At 47.6% G+C, this 17,380-nt stretch overlaps 1 long non-coding RNA gene across 1 annotated transcript in view; it reads right to left on the reverse strand.

Annotated features, from left to right (window-relative positions):
• Positions 1-16,775, reverse strand: part of LOC144169281 (uncharacterized) — a 32,651-nt gene extending 15,876 nt beyond the window's left edge. The window contains exons 1-2 of the long non-coding RNA XR_013322414.1: positions 16,552-16,775; positions 3,341-3,498 (exon numbers count right to left, since the gene is read on the reverse strand). This is a non-coding gene — a long non-coding RNA (uncharacterized LOC144169281). The remainder of the gene's footprint in view (positions 1-3,340; positions 3,499-16,551) is intronic.
• Positions 16,776-17,380: the final 605 nt, after the last annotated feature.

Below are 17,380 nucleotides of genomic sequence, written 5' to 3' on the forward strand. Positions count from 1 at the left end.
GGTTTTATTAAGTGTAACTTGTCTGTTTGTTCACTCCAGTGTGTTTGCCATGTTTTGCGAAGTTGTTGTCTAATGTGTGGTTTCACGTCGGTGTAGGGTAATGTGGTTATGTCTACTGTATTTAAGAGTATAGCAGCAGCAGCCATTCGATCCACTGCTTCGTTCCCGGCTATACCACAGTGGCCAGTGACCCAGCAAAGGACTAGTTCAAATTTGTGGACATACACAGACATAATACCCTTGACTATTAGATTTATAACGTGATTTTTTGAAGACTTTGTTGACGACAACGCCCGCACAACACTGAGGGAATCTGCATATATAATGGATTGTGGGATGTGGCTTCGAAGGATATGATTAACAACCATAAGTACACCATAAGCCTCTGCCGTAAAAATACTTGTATTACTGTTAAGAGTTCTAGTGACACTAAGGCCGGGCCCATGCGCCGCGCAGGACACCGAGGTGGAAGTTTTAGAGACGTCCGTATAAAATTCAGAACATTGGTACTTCTGCTGCAAATACAAGTGCTGCAGAATTGCACATGTGGGAGCTCGGTTTTTATCTACATGTGTGAAAGATGTGTCGCATGATACAGGGCGGAGATGCCATGGTGCTATAAAATCCGTTAGAGAACTTTGGGTTGTATCTAAAAAGGAGACAGCAAGCTCTGACGCTTCTTCTCTAACTCTGTAAGAGAAGGGCGCAGAGAATGATGGTCGATATAAAAGGAGTTCAGTCATCGATGTATCATACAAAACTGATTTAAAAGGATGGCGAGTTAGGATAAAATTTTAAAAGCATAAAGGAGATCTGTGTATGCTCGCTGACGTTGTAGGTTCCATTTGTTGCACTGTACCTACAGGCTTTTAACTGGACTAGTCCGGAAGGCACCACACGCCAACAGGAGCCCTAGATGAAGCACAGGGTCCAGCATTCTGAGGGATGTTTCAGTGGCTGACCCATAGACAACGCTACCATAGACCAATCATGAACCTATCAAGCTGGTAAAAACACGTAAAAGTTGTTTGTCAGCACCAAAACAGATGTGCGAGAGAACCTTCAGGATATTCATTGTTTTTAAGCATTTATATTTTAGTTGTTTTATGTGTGGGATGAACGTGAGCTTTTCGTCAGAGATTATACCTAAAAATTTGTGTTCCTTTTTGACAGGAATCGAGACACCATTGAGTTGAATGTCAGGATCCGGCCGGATGCCACGCCTCTTGGAAAACAAAACACAACTGCACTTCCCTGGATCAAATTTAAACCCGTTGCTATCTGCCCAGCCAGCTAGCTTGTTAACACCAAGCTGGACTTGGCGCTCGCAGACAGACAGGTTACAAGACCTAAAGGATAATTGTACGTCGTCTACATGGATTGAGCAGGAAATCGACGGTGGCAATGCCTTCCTAAGGAAATTCATTTTCACAATAAAAAGGGTGCAACTTAAAACTCCACCTTGCGGCACACCGTTTTCCTGCACATGCACCCTAGAGAGAGCAGTTCCAACTCGCACACAAAACGTTCTTTCAGACAGGTAACTGGCAAGCGCAATTAGACTTCACATTGAATACAGGTGGTAGCAGTAATGGCTACATAGACTTGTCACAATATGCTGTATTTATATTCCCCTTGACAAATGAGTATAGAAATCAGGGTTTAAAAATCTCGTGAACCAGCTCCCACAACCACGCGTAATAGCATGCGACTACAATGCCCAGTGTCCTCCATGGGGCTCCGATATTTTCACATTCCACCGGCACGCATATATTAAAAGAGAAGCGGACATATTTCTGCCCACCGCACAAAGCACCTTCTTCAGTAGACTTATCTGTCTATTCCGGTAATCTGTTCCCCTTATTTATTACCCCTCAGCATGCTTATTAGTACTTCGCATGTTTCGTGTAGTTTGCGTATTTAAACGATTGTTCTTTGCCTGAATAGCATTTCTCAGAGTACGTGCATGCTCTGAGAAATAATTTATGTTTTCGGAAAAAAAAAACCCTTGTGTGAAGGAAATGTTTTTCGTGACATCGCTATTATTTTGACCTATTTACTGAGCAATGAAAACTTGAGAAAAGAATCATATTTTACAGCAAACCAAGAACGTAAAAAAACGTAATTTCTACCATTTTTAAAACGAAGGGAACTTGACAGCTGGCCACTTGTAGTTTTACTAGGGAGCTTCGGTCGACTTTTTTTTTTAATGAACGATTACAGTGAGGTATACCCGTTTCTTCAGAACAGTTTTTGGTAGAAGTAGCTCCACATGTGAGGGCTGCAAACCTTTTATGCCGGTTCATGGTGTGGCCACTTTTCCTTATCGCAAATTGCCGCTGAACCGTTCCAATTATAATATTCAATTTCTGCTGTCCGTTAGATGCGGAGTCATAGGTGACATGTACCGAAGGCGTGTTAAACGTTCTTGCCGTAATAACCAGCGCCTCTTTTTCCTGCTACATAGGTTGGTATTGGAAACTCTGTGCTCTATTGCGAATTATAAATAAGGGTAGGTGAGGTCAGCTTGAGAGTCACTGAACTATCAGCAACAATTAGTACATTGAATATATAAGTTGGCACGTAATATTGCTCTAGCGTATACGATATCAAAATGAGGTATAGCCGCTAGGCATTTGCTTTGAGTTGTAACCAGAATCTATTTCTTTGCTTCGAACTGGAAGGCTCCAGTATAAATTGCAATACAAAATCACTGAAAGAGTGCCAATGCAATGTAATTGGGTTTTCGGAGGAATGAGTGCACCACTAATGGAGACACAAGATAGAAGTTCAGTGTGGACAGAAAGGTCACATAATGAAGCACTGCCGCTTGGGAGCTCCAGCTTTCTTAAAGTTTATAATGCCATGACCTGACTCCTTTTCTTCGCATTGATAACTTCCAGCGTGACACGCTGCTGTTCGGTCGTCTTTTGATCAAATGCTATGCCAATCCTTTTTGCTAATTTCGTTCTTTAAATATACATTGCTTTCTATAAAAACAGTTGAAACTGTCTGTAATGAATGCTGAGCATACAGATGCTTGGTGCACTAAAAGGTACAGTGTAATAAATCCAAAGCACATTCATCAGCAAGCACGAGGTGTCCAACCTGACCTCTTCTACAGCATTAAAAATCTTTGCGTATTTTATCCTACAATATTTGAAGAAGCGAAGCCTCGCTTATTATTTCAGTTCAAACACTCCCTAATGCAATTTGTTAGGAATCCGTACAGCTCACCAGTAAAAAAAGCAAACCAGCCATGGCATTAAAACTACCAAGTTGGACCTCGCAAAGTTGGTTTTTTTCTGAGTAAGATACAACAAAAAAAATCCAGTCTTACCATTCACTGTTTGTGTAATTGAAGTATTCAAGCATCACCAAAACTTGACGTGTAAATTTGCACTTTTCCAGCGTAGTAAACCTCCAACAAGTCGTTGTGCCGTTTGTGAGATCGTAATCTTGCCAAATATTTTGCACGGTCTGCCCGACTCGGAGAAACTGCAAGGAAAGTTAGTTAAGACCTAAGCGAGGGGAGAAAAGTAGTATAATAACTACAGAGTTGTCTCTTTCTGTCTTGAAAGCCAAGGGTCGTGGTAAAGCGATATGCCAGTCCCAGACGAAGACTGTTTGGGAGGAAGTTGCGCTTCTTACCGTCCTGCTAAGTGAACACGTCAACCTTTACACATCGCTATCTCATCACTCGTGTAGCATTTTTTGAACAAGAGCTATTTTGATGATGGTTGGGTTTTTATGGCGCAAGGCCGACTAAGGGCAAAGAGCGCCAGAGAAAAGGTTATTTAATGAAGTGAAGTGGTTACCACAAAAAGGTGGATAAAAAAACGTGTCAACCGAACATAATCAGTTAAAGATAATGGTAATGGCTGGTGTATGGGGCCAGATTTGATTATGCGTTATAGGAAATGAGGTTTAAAAACTGAACGTCTGACAAATACTCAAACACACGTTTCACGGAAACCATGGCCAAGAAACAGCGACGGATGTAGGGGGATATGTTGTCTGTAGAGTTCTCTGAAGTGTTTGTGTCGTGTTGTGTAAAGTGTCTTGCATGTGATTAGTATGTGCAGTACGGATAGGGCCTCTCCGCACCTGCTGCACTGGGGTCTAGAAGATCCCGTCAGCAGATACGTGTGCGTTGCATGGGGGTGCCCTATCCGCAGCCTACCCAAGGCGACTTCCGTGTGTCTGTTGTGTGAGTCAGCTATCTACCGTCCCAAATGTGGCTTTATTACATGTAGTTTGTTGTCTGTCTGTTCGTTCCAGTGTGTTTGCCATGTTCTGCGCAAGTGCTGTCTTATGTGTGGCTTGAGGTCTGTATATGGTACGGTTGTTATGTCTACAGTGTTCCTGAGTGCAGCAGCAGCGGCCCTCTCGTCTGCCAACTCGTTCCCAGTGATCCCAGCGCGTCCTGGGACCCAGCAGAGGAGCAGCTCATGCTTTTGTGCATACACGGACATAATAGTGTTGAATACAAGATTAACTATGTGGTTTTTGGAGTGCTTGTGCGATGACAGTGCGCGAACAACACTCAAAGAATCTGTATAGATGATAGAATTCGGAATTTCATTTTCAAGAATGTGTCGTACAATCAGTAAAATTCCATACGCTTGTGCTAAAAAAATTGTGTGCACACCCATAGATCTCGCTGCATTGAAATTTGGACCATGAGCAGCGCACGACACCATAGTGGAGGTTTTAGAAGCGTCACTATAAAATTCTGCACATGTGTATTTAAACTGCAAAGAGAGAAAGTGCTGCAGTATTGCAGCTCGTGGTACCCGATTTTCGTCAAGTTTTATAAAAGAAAGGTCGCACGACACAGGGCGAATTTGCAGGTGGTAAAATGTTTGAAAAGGATGACCTGTACACACCTAAAAACGAAGCACTCAGATCCGAGGCTCGCTCTCTCACTCTAAGTGAAAAGGGCAGAGGAACTAATGGGCGATTTACAAAGAGCAGAGACGTTGATGTATCGTTAAAAACAGCATAAAAAGGGTGGTTATTCAGTTATGAAATCTTAAAAGCATAAAGCAAATCCATGTGTGTTCATTGATTCTGAAGTCTCCACTTATTACACTCGACATACAGACTATCGACAGGGCTAGTGCGAAAAGAACCCGAGGCGAGACGAAGCCCCAAGTGTAGCACTTGGTCACGAATTCGTAACGCTGTTTTACTCGCCGACCCATATACCACACTGCCATAGTCCAAACTAGAAACAAACAAAGCACTATAGAGCCGTCGTAGGAGTTCTTTGTCGGAACCATACGATTGGTGGGAGAGAACCTTCAGAATATTCATTATTTTCAGACATTTATGTTTAAGTTCCTTGATGTGTGGAATGAATGTGAGTTTCTGGTCAAACACAACACCTAAATACTTGTGCTGCTTGTTCACAGGAAGCGACACGCCATTAAGAGTAATGTCTGGGTCCGGAAGGATCCCGCGCTTCGTGGAGAACACAACGCAGGAGCTTTTTGCAGGATTCAATTACAACCCATTCTTGTCTGCCCAGCCGGCAAGCTTCTTGACACCAAGCTGGACTTGACGTTCGCATATTGACATATTACATGATTTAAAAGATATTTGCACGTCGTCTACATACAGGGAATAAGAGATTGTTGGTGGCAGTGCCTTTCCAAGAGAGTTCATCTTTACTATGAAGAGAGTGCAACTCAACACGCCACCTTGCGGCACGCCATTTTCTTGGACGTGAACCTTTGAAAGTGCACAACCAACTCTTACTCTGAACGTTCTCTCTGACAAATAACAAGGGTGTTCAACATATTACCCGAAACACCGAATGACCTGAGGTCACTAAGGATCCCATAACGCCAAGCGGTGTCGTAGGCCTTCTCGAGGTCGAAAAAGACAATTAAACAGTATTGCTTATGCACGAAGGCATCCTTGATGTATGAGTCAAGAGCTACCAGTTGATCGTTCGTCGATCGCCCCACCCTGAAGCCTGCCTGGCAGCTCTCGAGAAGACCATTGTACTCGAGGAAGTACACGAGCCTGCGATTGATCATCTTCTCGAAGAGCTTGCACAGGCAGCTCGTCAGGGCTATTGGACGGTAACTTGAGGGGGACGACGGTCCTTTCCCTCCTTCAAGAAAGCCACTACAATTGCCTCCCTCCAAGAGTGTGGAATGTGCCCCGAAAGCCACATTTTATTATATAGATGTAGAAGTGCTTCAAGTGTGTCTGCGTGTAGGTGTTGTATCATTGTGTATGTAATGTTGTCTGGGCCTGGAGCTAAGGGTTTGCACGTGCTCGGAGCAGCCCTCAGCTCATGTAGTGAAAACAGGGAGTGGTAAGAAGTCTGTGATTTGTTGTTGTCGTCTAGGGACTTCTTTTCACTAGAGCCTTTATACTTCAGGAAAGTGTTCGTGTAGTGCGCTGAACTGGACACGTGTTGGAAGTATTGTGCGAGTGCGTCAGCCTGGTCTTCCAGTGTGTCCCCTGTTGTGCTGACCAGGGGCAGGCTGTGTGTCTGTTGCCCTTTGAGTTTGCGTATACGTGTCCTTACCTTGCGTGTGTCTGTGTATGAGTTTATAGATGTTATGAATGAGCGCCAACTATCTCTTTTTGCCTCACGGCGCACACGTTTTCCGAATGCTTTGGCGCGTTTGAACAAGAGGTTTCCCGACGTGGGGTACCGACGGAGGATACCCCACGCCTTGTTCTGGGCCTCTCGCGCCCGCCTACTGTCCTCATTCCACCACGGCCTCCGCTGGTTCCGCGGGGCCCAAGAGGCGTGGGGAATAGACTTTTCGGCGGCGTCGAGGATGTGCGCCGTGAGCAGTTGGGTAGCTTCTTCAACGTGTAGGTGTCCTATGGATGTGTTGTGTTGTGTGGATGTCTCTGTAAATGTATTCCAGTTAGCTCGTGCTTCATTGAACCTATTATGGGAAGATGGACTGCATGGGCCTTTACCTATGTATGTTAGTGAGGTGGGGAAGTGGTCACTGCCATATGGGTCAGTGCCCACACCCCACTCGAAAAGAGGAAAGAGAACTGCAGAGCCAACAGCCAAGTCAAGATATGAGTATGTGTTGTGTCCTATGTTATGGTTTGTAGGCTGTTTATTGTTGAAAAGGCATGCTCCTGAAGATGTAAGGAATTTCTCTATCAGGCGACCTCGGGCATCCGTTCTGGAGGAGCCCCAAAGAGAATTGTGAGCATTAAGGTCGCCTGTTAGAATGTATGGTTCGGGCAGCTGGTCAAACAGTGCCTCGAAATCAGAGCTCAGAAGTGCAAAATCAGGAGAGATGTAAATGGAGCATACCGTTATCAACCTATTAAATATTATTGTACGGATCGCTACAGCCTCGAGGACAGTGTTTAAAGAGAGAGTGTGGCATGCTAATGATTTCCGGGCGATAATGGCCACACCTCCTGAAGAATGGGTGCAGCCAACCCTGTCCTTTCTGAATACCATGTACCTATTTAAGAAATTTGTTTGTTTAGAATTGAGGCAGGTTTCCTGGAGACACATGATACTTGGCTGACTGGCATGCAGAATCTCATACACATCGTCAAGATTTTTAAGGAGGCCTCTGCAGTTCCATTGGATGATGTTATCTGTTCCAATTATTTAAATTTAAGAATGACTAGAGTGTGTGTGTTTGTGTGTGTTCATGTGTCGTCTTTCGGGGCTGTTTCTCTTGGATTAGGCTTTTTAGGCCTTTCTACTGGCTTAACCGTCGGAGGCCGCTCATTGCGCTGCGTTGCAGGCAGGAACGGCGCGACGTCCATTTCGTCATCAGATGTCCTGGGGGTACCCGTCGAACCGGGCCCCCCGGACTTGGTCCCCCTTCGGGAACCCTTCGCTTGAGCCGCCACCGCCGCGGGCGTCAGGGACGCCAGAAGTGGCACGGGCGGTGCGGTGACGGTGGGAGCCGATGCGGGGCCCCCGATGTCCATCCCCTTGACACCCTCCAACGCACTGGAGGACGGGGAGGCAGCGGCGGGAGCGGCACCGGTCCCAACGGAAGAGGTTGGCACCACAACCGCTGCTGCCTCAGCAAGCGGCGTGGTGGCGGGTTGGGCTGCCTGAGGGAACCCAGGGGGGGAGGGACGCCGGAGGGACCAGGTCAGCCTCGCTGAACTGCGTCCCTGTGGACACCAGACGCCGCTCCGCCCCCCGGCGAGCTGCGTCGGCGTACCTCCCCAGGGGGAAAGAGGCGAACCTCTTTCGCGCCTCTAGGAAGGTAAGGTTCTCAGTGACTTTCACCTTGATGTTCTCCTTCTCCTGTTTGAATTTCTCGCATGTTCTAGAGTAGGCCCCGTGGGGTCCCTGGCAGTTAGCACAGATGAGGGTTTTCGATGGGCAGTTGTCAGATGGATGATCGTGTTGTGCGCACTTGACGCGTGAGTCGACCACGGCAGGCGGTAGTGCCATACCCAAACCGCTGGCATTTAAAACACCGGCGCGGGTTGGGGATGTACGGACTGACGAGGCAATGAATGAAACCTGCATTTACTGATTCAGGAACTGTGGAATGGTCGAAAGTGAATTTTACATGTTTTTTTAGGATTTCCTTGTTATCTCGACGAATCATGATACCCCTCACTGCTGTCACACCTTGGTCCTTTAGGCCTTCCAACAGATCGGTTTCAGTTTCATTCATCAGATCTGACTCAGAGATCAAAACCTGGGAGCTATTAAGGCTGCGGTGGGGTGTGACCCTGATGTCGAGATCTGCGATGCGAGTTTCAGTCAAGAGATTTGTAGCTTGCTGCTTGTCATTCACTTCTACAAGAACTTCTCCTGTTCTAAGTTTTTTGGCTTTGTAGGATTGACCAACAATGCCCTCAAGAAATTTGGAGATCAGGAAGACAGACTTTGTGGCAAGGGGGTTCGATGCATCAACAGATTCAATTACCAAAAAATTCCCCGCATTTCCCCGAGGGGAAGAATGTGAAAGTGCGAATGCACGAGTTGAATTTGCGCGGTTCGGTAATGTTCGCGAAAGAGAGATCACACACACACACAACTACAAAGAAAGAAAGATGCATTTATTCACAGACACCTATTTGTGTTGTCGTTGTACTTGATTGCTAGAGCGGATTTCAGCTTTGAAATTTCGTGTCAGCACTCCTTTAAGCGGGTGCATTAGCCCTTCTCACGCCCGATTCCTGGCCAATCCCCCACGTGGGTATGTGCCATGTCAGCGGCCAGGCAGCGCGCGCCCATCTTCCCCCGTTGCTAGGGAATACGAGGAGCGCGCGTACCCGCAGCTGTTGCTATGCGGACTACGGCGGCGGACGATTCAGGCTCGCTTAAGAAGTGCATTCGCACTTAAAACCTAGCATAGTTGCCCGGCTTTGGGAAACTCGTCGTTGGCAACGGACGAAAGGATACTTCGGTGCGGCCCCTTTTAGGGGCCGATCTTTGGATTTAGAAAATTTGGAAACCATACGGCATAGCATAAAAGCAGGGAGACGGGGGTACTTTCTCCTTTGACCTTACCCTGGTAGTCAAAGAGGTCCCGGAGCTCCCTGCCCGGTAGACAGGCAGGGAGACCATCGGCCGGAGCTTGACCAAGGCTCCGACGGCCACCGTTTACGGCTTCTACGCTTCACCTTTAAACACCTCGCCACGGTTGGACACGGCTTATGTTGGGAGCTCGGGGTCCGCGGTGTCGCTGCTCACCGTCACCATGAATACTCAAGGTGCCCCGTGCGGGGGCCCACAAATAAAGATTCACTTAGTACGCGTACTAGTAATGGTAGAGGTGCTAGGTACATCACCTTTACCCAGCGGATCTCGAGCCCACCCAAGTTTTTCGCCAGAGCCGACGAGTCTCTGGTCTGCCACCAGCGCTGCCGCAACGCCCGACGATCGAGAGGGTCAACGAGCGGCCCTAGTGACCCTCTTGCAACATCACCGAGGCACGCATCTTCTCTGATGGGTCCGGTGAACCCGTGGGTGACTGGCTCCGAACATACAAACAAGTGAACACGAACAATAAATTGGCCGCAACCATTCAGCTCACCAACGTGGTAACTTCCTTAAGCAACACGGCGTTGGTGTGGCTTGAAAACGACGAGAACACCTTTACGAGTTCGGAACGCTTTGTAACCTAAATAAGACAATGCTTTGGCGACTCCGCTGCTAAACAGAACGCTGAACAGACCCTCCTAAAAAAAGATCAGGTGCCGGGCCAAACATACAAAGCCTACATTGAGGGAGAGTTGTAGCTCTGCGGGATCGTGAATTCAGAGATGTCCGAGGAGGACAGAGTAGGTCACCTTCTTAAGGGGAACGCTGAAGATGTCCATAAATTTCTGATTTGCAAATACCAGTTCAGCATCACTGCGGATATCATTCAATATTTTCGGACATTTCAAGCATTGAATATGCGGCGCATTACGACGAAGAATGGGGGCCTTGCCAATGTGAATATTGTCGCTACAGCTGACCTGGCTTCATCGGCCGACCTTGCTGACACGGTACGACGCATCGTGAATAAGGAACTGTTGCGGCAGAAAGAGCTCACTTGGGGTCCTGAGAATATGGGCGACGTCTCTGCAGCAGAAGTCTGGGAGTGCTTTTTCAACCTAAAAATACGCGCTTCAATCCAACGATCTTCAGGGACCACGGAAAGCCACACCCCCGCGCTTGCAGGGACTAGAACCGCACCGGGTGCGGTAAGTCTTCGTACTCAACTGGGAATTCAGGTTATGCAAGACGTTCTACCGTCAAAGGCAGTGCCGTTCACCCCGAATTCTGGCGAATGCCTCACTTCTGCTACCGCTGCGACTTGCCTGGGCCCATCCCGCGGCGTTGTCGACCTCGCCGCCAACCAACACGATCTGAAGGACGACCGGCATTTTCGCGCGCAACATACAGCCGTGATCTCGGCGGAAACAGTTTTTTGACGCCGGCAGATGTGCCTGGGCGGAACGCATTCCAGCAAACTTTTGCGCGCAACAACTCTCCGGCCTCACATAGAAATCTCAGCCGCCTACTCAACCCAACTGTCATTCTGGATCTCCCCAACGCCGCTCCCCTCCGCTGGGAAACTAGTGGCCGTGGCCAATGGAGTGAGGTCGCCAGACAGCCTTCTGCGAACATAGCTCTGCCCGTACACGGTAATAATGTTAAAAAGAAGGTGTACGTTTTGATTGATTGAGTACGTATGAGTGCCTTAGCGGACACTGGATCTTCTGTTTCTGTCACGAATTTAGGAGTTTGGCCGGGTTTGGGCAAAAAGTGGTATTTGATTAGGACCAATTGGTGACGTTTTGTGGAGTTGCAGGTGAAGTGATGCGACCATTAGGGACCTGCTCAACAGGTGCCTACATCGGTGGGAAAGTCTTCAAGGCCAAGTTCCACCATAATTCCTCGCTCTAAGCCTGGCGTCGTATTGGGCATTGCTTTTTATATATTTTAATAGCAATAGCGTGCGGGAGTAGGGTTTGTAGCAGAAATCAATAAATGTATATACCGGACAACCTTCTGGCGCCTCTCAAGGAATACACATCAGCGAATATCTTCTAGCATTGTAGATTAAAAGACAGCGTTGTACCTGCGCTCTCAACAAGATTTACTGTGTTTGCTTCACCTATGATTTCCTCATAAGCGTTAGAAGCCAGATAGAACCAGTCCAGGAGAGCCGTACAAAGAACGTCTTGAGTACACGCTGTATGCTCCAAGATACCGGTGACCGCGCCAAGCTACGGGCGGTAAACAATTCTAACGAAGCCGCTGTGCTTCCAAAGTGCTCGCCAATCGCGACGCTCCACGAATATGCCTCTACCACAACTTTTTCCCTGACCGATGCCCGCGTTCCTCCATCTGCGTCTCCTGCCTCCTAAGCAAGGTTCCTTGAGACCATAGATAAATATTTGCTATGACAAACGGTGGACTCAGACCAACGTTCTTTCCCGGCACTTCGCCGTCTTCTCACTTCTCTAGGACCCGGACCACGCAGTCAGTTCCAGCATCTCGGACGCACCACGTCATACACGTTGTTGATGATGATGGGTGCACACTTACGGCGCAAGGCCGACTGAGGACAGAGCGCCAAAAGGAAGTGATTTCATGAGTGAAATTAAAAAGAAAAGCATTTCAGTAAAAACAAACATAAAGCAAAACACAAGGCAATGAAGATGACTGGTGCAACGAACCAGGTTGTCAACATGCATGATAAGAAATGAGGTGTAAAAGGTGTAAAAATTTGAAAGGAACTCAAAAACACGTTTCACAGAAAAGATTGGCTCGTCTCCTAAAAAACACTTCGGGTGTTGTGGAATATGTCGTATGTATAGTTGTGGGAACTGTTTGAGTCGTGTTGCGTCAAGTGCCTTGCATTGAGTATGTATGCGAATCACGGATAGGCCCTCTCCACACTCGCTACACATGGGTCTTGGTGATCCAGTGAGCAGGTGGGAGTGCGTTACCTCTGTGTGGCCTATCCGTAACCTTGCTAAGGCAACTTCTGTGTGTCTGTTATGTGAATCGGTTCTGTATCGTCCGAGGTGTGGCTTTATTATGTGTAGCTTGTTGTCTGTCTGTCCACTCCAGTGTGTTTGTTATGTTCTACGCAAGTGTTGTCTTATGTGTGGCTTGAGGTCTGCATAGGGTATTGTTGTTATGTCTACAGTGTCCCTTAACGCAGCAGCAGCTGCCCTCTCGTCTTCCAACTCGTTGCCAGCGATCCCAGCGTGTCCTGGGACCCAGAACAGGACCAGTTCATGCTTTTGTGCATAGAGAGACATAACGGTGTTGAAAACGAGATTAAGCATGTGGGTCGGCAACATCAAATATACAGAAACTTTACCGAGTATCCCCATCAGAGCTCAAAACAACCTGTGGCCAAGTCGGCAAAATGTTGAAATGAGGCGTGATTCAGGAGTCTTCTAGCTCTTCAGCAGCCCCCGTCATTCTCGAAAAAAAGGATGGCTCGTGGCCATTTTGCGTCGACAATCGCCGTCTGAAAGCCGTCAACAAAAAGTATGTGTATCCTCGGTCATCGATTGATGACGCTGCTGATTGCCTCCCCTCAGCTTCCTACTTTTCTTCCGTGGAATTCAGGTATGGCTACTGGCAGATCCCTATGCATCCGCGAGACCAAGAAAATACCGTTTTTGTCACCCCAGATGGACTATAGAAATTTAATGTTATGCCCTTAGGCTTATGTTACGCGTGTGTCACCTTCCAACGGTTTATGAACAGGGTTTTACATGGACTGAGATGGGCCGTGTGCGTGCTATTTGGATGAAGACGCCCTTTTCGACCTGACCTTCTCCGAGCACAACGCGCACGTAGCTGTTGCGCTTGGATGCATCCAGGACGCGGAAGTCGTATTGAATTTTTAAAAAATGCCTTTTCCGTAAGCGGCAAGCTCTTGTACTAGGCCTCTTGATTTAAAAGGATATAGTCTGACCAGACCCGAAGAAGACAAGAGCTGTAGCCTCTTATACCAAATCCCGAGTTTACAAGGAATTGAGATGTGTTCATGTTTTGTGATCGTGTTTTCTGCGCATTTTGCCACGATTTGCTACGTCGCGTGTCCCTTACCCGCCTCCTATGAAAATACCCCCCTTCTCCTGGACTGCTGAATGTGACGAAGAGTTTTGCCAACTCAAGTTCTAGCTTACATCGGGGCCACTCTTTCGTAATTTCAATCCCTTGGCTCCGACCGATGCTCACACGAGGGCCAGCGGAGTGGGAATCAGGGCCGTGTTTGTTCAGCATCATGGTGACGTCTTTGTCTAACACGTCATTTCCACAGGCAGTCGTTCACTGAGCGAAGCTGTCATTACTATACCGTGACGGAACAAGAGTTTCTAGCGGCAATTTTCACCACGCAACAATGCTGACCTTACCTCTATGGCCGCAGTTTTACCATCGTCACAATCCGTCACTCGCTGCTCTGGCTTGGGAACCTTCGCGATCTTTGCAGCCGGGTGGCAAGGTGGGCCTTGCGGCCTCAAGAGTGTGATTTTACGGTCCCCTATACGAGCGGCCGCGAGAATTCCTACGCAGATTGTCTTTCATGACTACCAATGCGAACAACGGATGACGTGTCTGAAAACTTTGACGACTGTCTTGCCACCGTAAAAACAGAGTTCCCTTGCGCCCATAGGTCTGAGAGTGAACAACGACGAGATGACAACCGTCAACCCCTGCTCGATACTGCCCCTGAAGGCCCAGCAGAAAGCCATTTCTGCATTCGCGATGGCTTTCTCTACAAGAACTTCTCGTCCACAGGTTCTCGACTACTACCTGTGGTTCCGAAAAGTTTGCTTTTTTCGGTTCTCCACGCCATGCACAATGACGCCACTGCCGGACTTATAGGACTTGCTCGCGCGCTTCACTACACGCGCCAGCGCTTCTACTGGCCGAAGATGCTCCAGCTGACGAAGCGCTAAGTGGCGAGTTGCCTCGAACGTCAGCGGTACGAGCGACTTACATCGACTCCACCTGGCCACCTCCTACCGATCATTACTTCGCGCTCTCCATTCGAGAAACTCGGTATCGACCTTCTTTGGCCGTTTTTTACAATCAACGAATGGTATCGATGGAGTATAGTCTCCGTCGACCACCTTTCCCGCTACACTGATAACGCGGCCATCTTATCCGCCAATGCCACTGAGGTTTCCAACTTTCCACTGAACTGTATTCTGCTTCGCCATCTATAACGCCCCGTCATCATTAGCAACAGTGGTCGCAAATTCACCTCTAATATTGTTGAGCTACTTCGCCTTGCTGCTTCACAACTTCCCCATTCGACATCGTACCACCCCCAAACGAATGGTCTGAGTGAGCGCACCAATCGGGCCCCCATCAACGTAGGCGCCGTGTATACGGATTCCGTCCACAAAAACTGGGAAGCCGTCTCGCATATACTTACTTATGCATACAATACGGCCCGCCACGAGAACACGGGATACAGCCCTTTCTACCTTGTTTATACACGTTCGCCGCCAAGTCTCTCGACACTATCTTTCATTTGTGTGTTCACAACGACCGCACCATCGTCGAGACACTTTGCAGGGCCGAAGAAGCCCGCCGCCTCACTCGGTGCAGATGCGCTACGACAGAGCTCTGTCATCGGTACTTCAAGTAAGGAAAAGTTTATTGGGGGTTGCTTCCGACACCTTCGCGTTAGCGGAGACGGTGCGAGAGGCTGCTGGCGCATTACATCGAGACATTTGCAGTCCCGAACCGCGTGCGTAAAGTCAACTACGTCCCCTCCCGGCTTCTCGCGGACGGCCGACGCCGTAGAAAGACGCAAGTGACACATGTCGCTCACCTAGGGCCTTTTTTGCGACGTACCCTGACTTGCCCGGAGGGCTACGTCAGTCCAGGGTGAGATGCTGCGCAGTCCGTGCACGGTGAGCAAGATGGACAGAACTCCTGAAATGACTAAGACGAAGAACTGGAAGTTTTCGACGAGCTAGCTGGTTGAAGTAGAGAAGAACGAGGAACTTTTGGTGCGCAACAATTTAACGCTCGCTCGTGGGTCCACGGTGACGTCGTCCCTATTGTTGTAACCGATCGAACGAAGGGGTCACCAACGACAGATGAAATGCAACGAGCAGGAAAACGAAGGAGGAAACTGTGGTGAAATTGTGAGGGGGTAACCCCTACAAAGTAGGGGTTACTCCGAAGTAACCCCTCCGAAGTAACTCCTACAAGAAAACGTAACCGCTAAAATAACATATGTGGACACTAGCAATTTAAATCAGAACAGGCACGAAAGGTACAGCCAATCTAAATGCGCTAGCAGGTGAAACGAGTGAAGAAATTCCTTAAACGAACGTATATTGCATTCAGTATTTGAGTAGTGAGGGGGGGGGGGGGGTCCGGATAAACGGAGGTGGTAACGTGGCAGGGGTGTCCTAAAATCATTGCCTGTTGGTAAGTCTGAAGCGAAGTAAGGAGATCAACGGCCATTTTTTTGTCATTTTACGAAAACCTTTAGCGCGGCCGATAAAAAGACTCCCAATATCGATAGTGCTCACAATCGCACCTGGAATTAAAGAACCTTGCAAAACTTTTTTGAACTTTTCCAAAATCTAAAATCCTTGCACAGTGTAGCCACCAACACATCGCCTACTTAAATCAGGAGTTCGCAAATTACCTCAGCAAAAAAATTACTTCTCCATGCCCATTAGATACCTTAGCTACTTAATCAAATGATCTTTCTCTATTTTCAAGTGTGGGTGTTCTTCGACCGATTGAATTCCGTGATTACAGCGTTGTAGCGGCTTTTGGTCGGCTTTCCTTCACTGTCAGCAATGAATGCATTCGATAGCCAGTTTCGAAACAAGTCAGAAAAGCAAAAGCAAAAGCAGGGGTAGGCGTATCTGCTGCGATGACCGAATTACGCAGTGCCGCATTATGCTGGCGGTCGATGACTATAGCTTTAGCAGTGCTTCCAGGCGCAAACGAAAGAGTAAAAGCGTTTATCAGAAGTGTCGCAGAGTCGCTTTAGAAGCAAGTAATACCTCAATGTGCGTTTGGCAGACGGTATTCCGACTATTTACAACCTCCAAAAACGATGCTGTACTTACATTCCAGCCGTCAGGGTCTCCTTCTTTGTGCATTGCTTGCGTTATGTCACTTGGCAAAATGAATAAATAGAACATAAGCAGACGAGAGCTCGCATGCACAATCATGGTTCTCGTCCACACCAACATGTTACCACCATATAGTTCCTCAACGCTGTTTTCCCTTATATGGCAAAAAAGACAATTGTTTATGCTTTACATTCTTTGAGCAAGATAGCGTGAAGCACGGGGGGGGGGTGAAATTCTGGGTGCGCATCTGTCTCAAACTTCTCGTTCTGTCTAAGTGTCACGAAAAACAATAGCTGTTGCAAAATTCTACCTGTGAGTCTGCCTTTTCAAACCAAGTAGCTTACCTCGAAATGTTTTAGGATTGCGCAGGAAATGCGGAGCATTCGCAGACCTGCTAGGTTGCTACGCACTAGATTTCTGCGCTGCCAGACAGGTCGATGTAGTGCGCGTCTAACCTAGTTTTTGCAATGGCGCATTAACAATAAAACTTTGGCGCCTTTCAATACACCCATTTTTCTCTATCAGGACTCGCATGTAGCAAGTGATTGATCTGCCTTGTCAATTTATTGCTTTTAGCAAAATTTACACTACTTTGGTCATTAACATTCCTTACCATTTAGAAGAGAGCGGAGTGGGTCAGGAAGCAAACTGGTGTTAAAGACATATTAGTAGAAATTTAAAAGAAGAAATGGACGTGGGCTGCGCATGTAATGCGAAGGCAAGATAACCGCTGGTCATTAAGGGTAACAGAGTGGATCCCTAGAGAAGGCAAGCGTTGCAGGCGGCGGCAGAAAGTTAGATGGGCAAATGAGATTAAGAAGTT

The sequence above is a fragment of the Haemaphysalis longicornis genome, unplaced genomic scaffold, assembly GCF_048455015.1.
Source record: "Haemaphysalis longicornis isolate Haplotype H1 unplaced genomic scaffold, Haemaphysalis longicornis Haplotype H1 scaffold_2, whole genome shotgun sequence".
In the NCBI taxonomy this organism is placed as follows: domain Eukaryota; kingdom Metazoa; phylum Arthropoda; class Arachnida; order Ixodida; family Ixodidae; genus Haemaphysalis; species Haemaphysalis longicornis.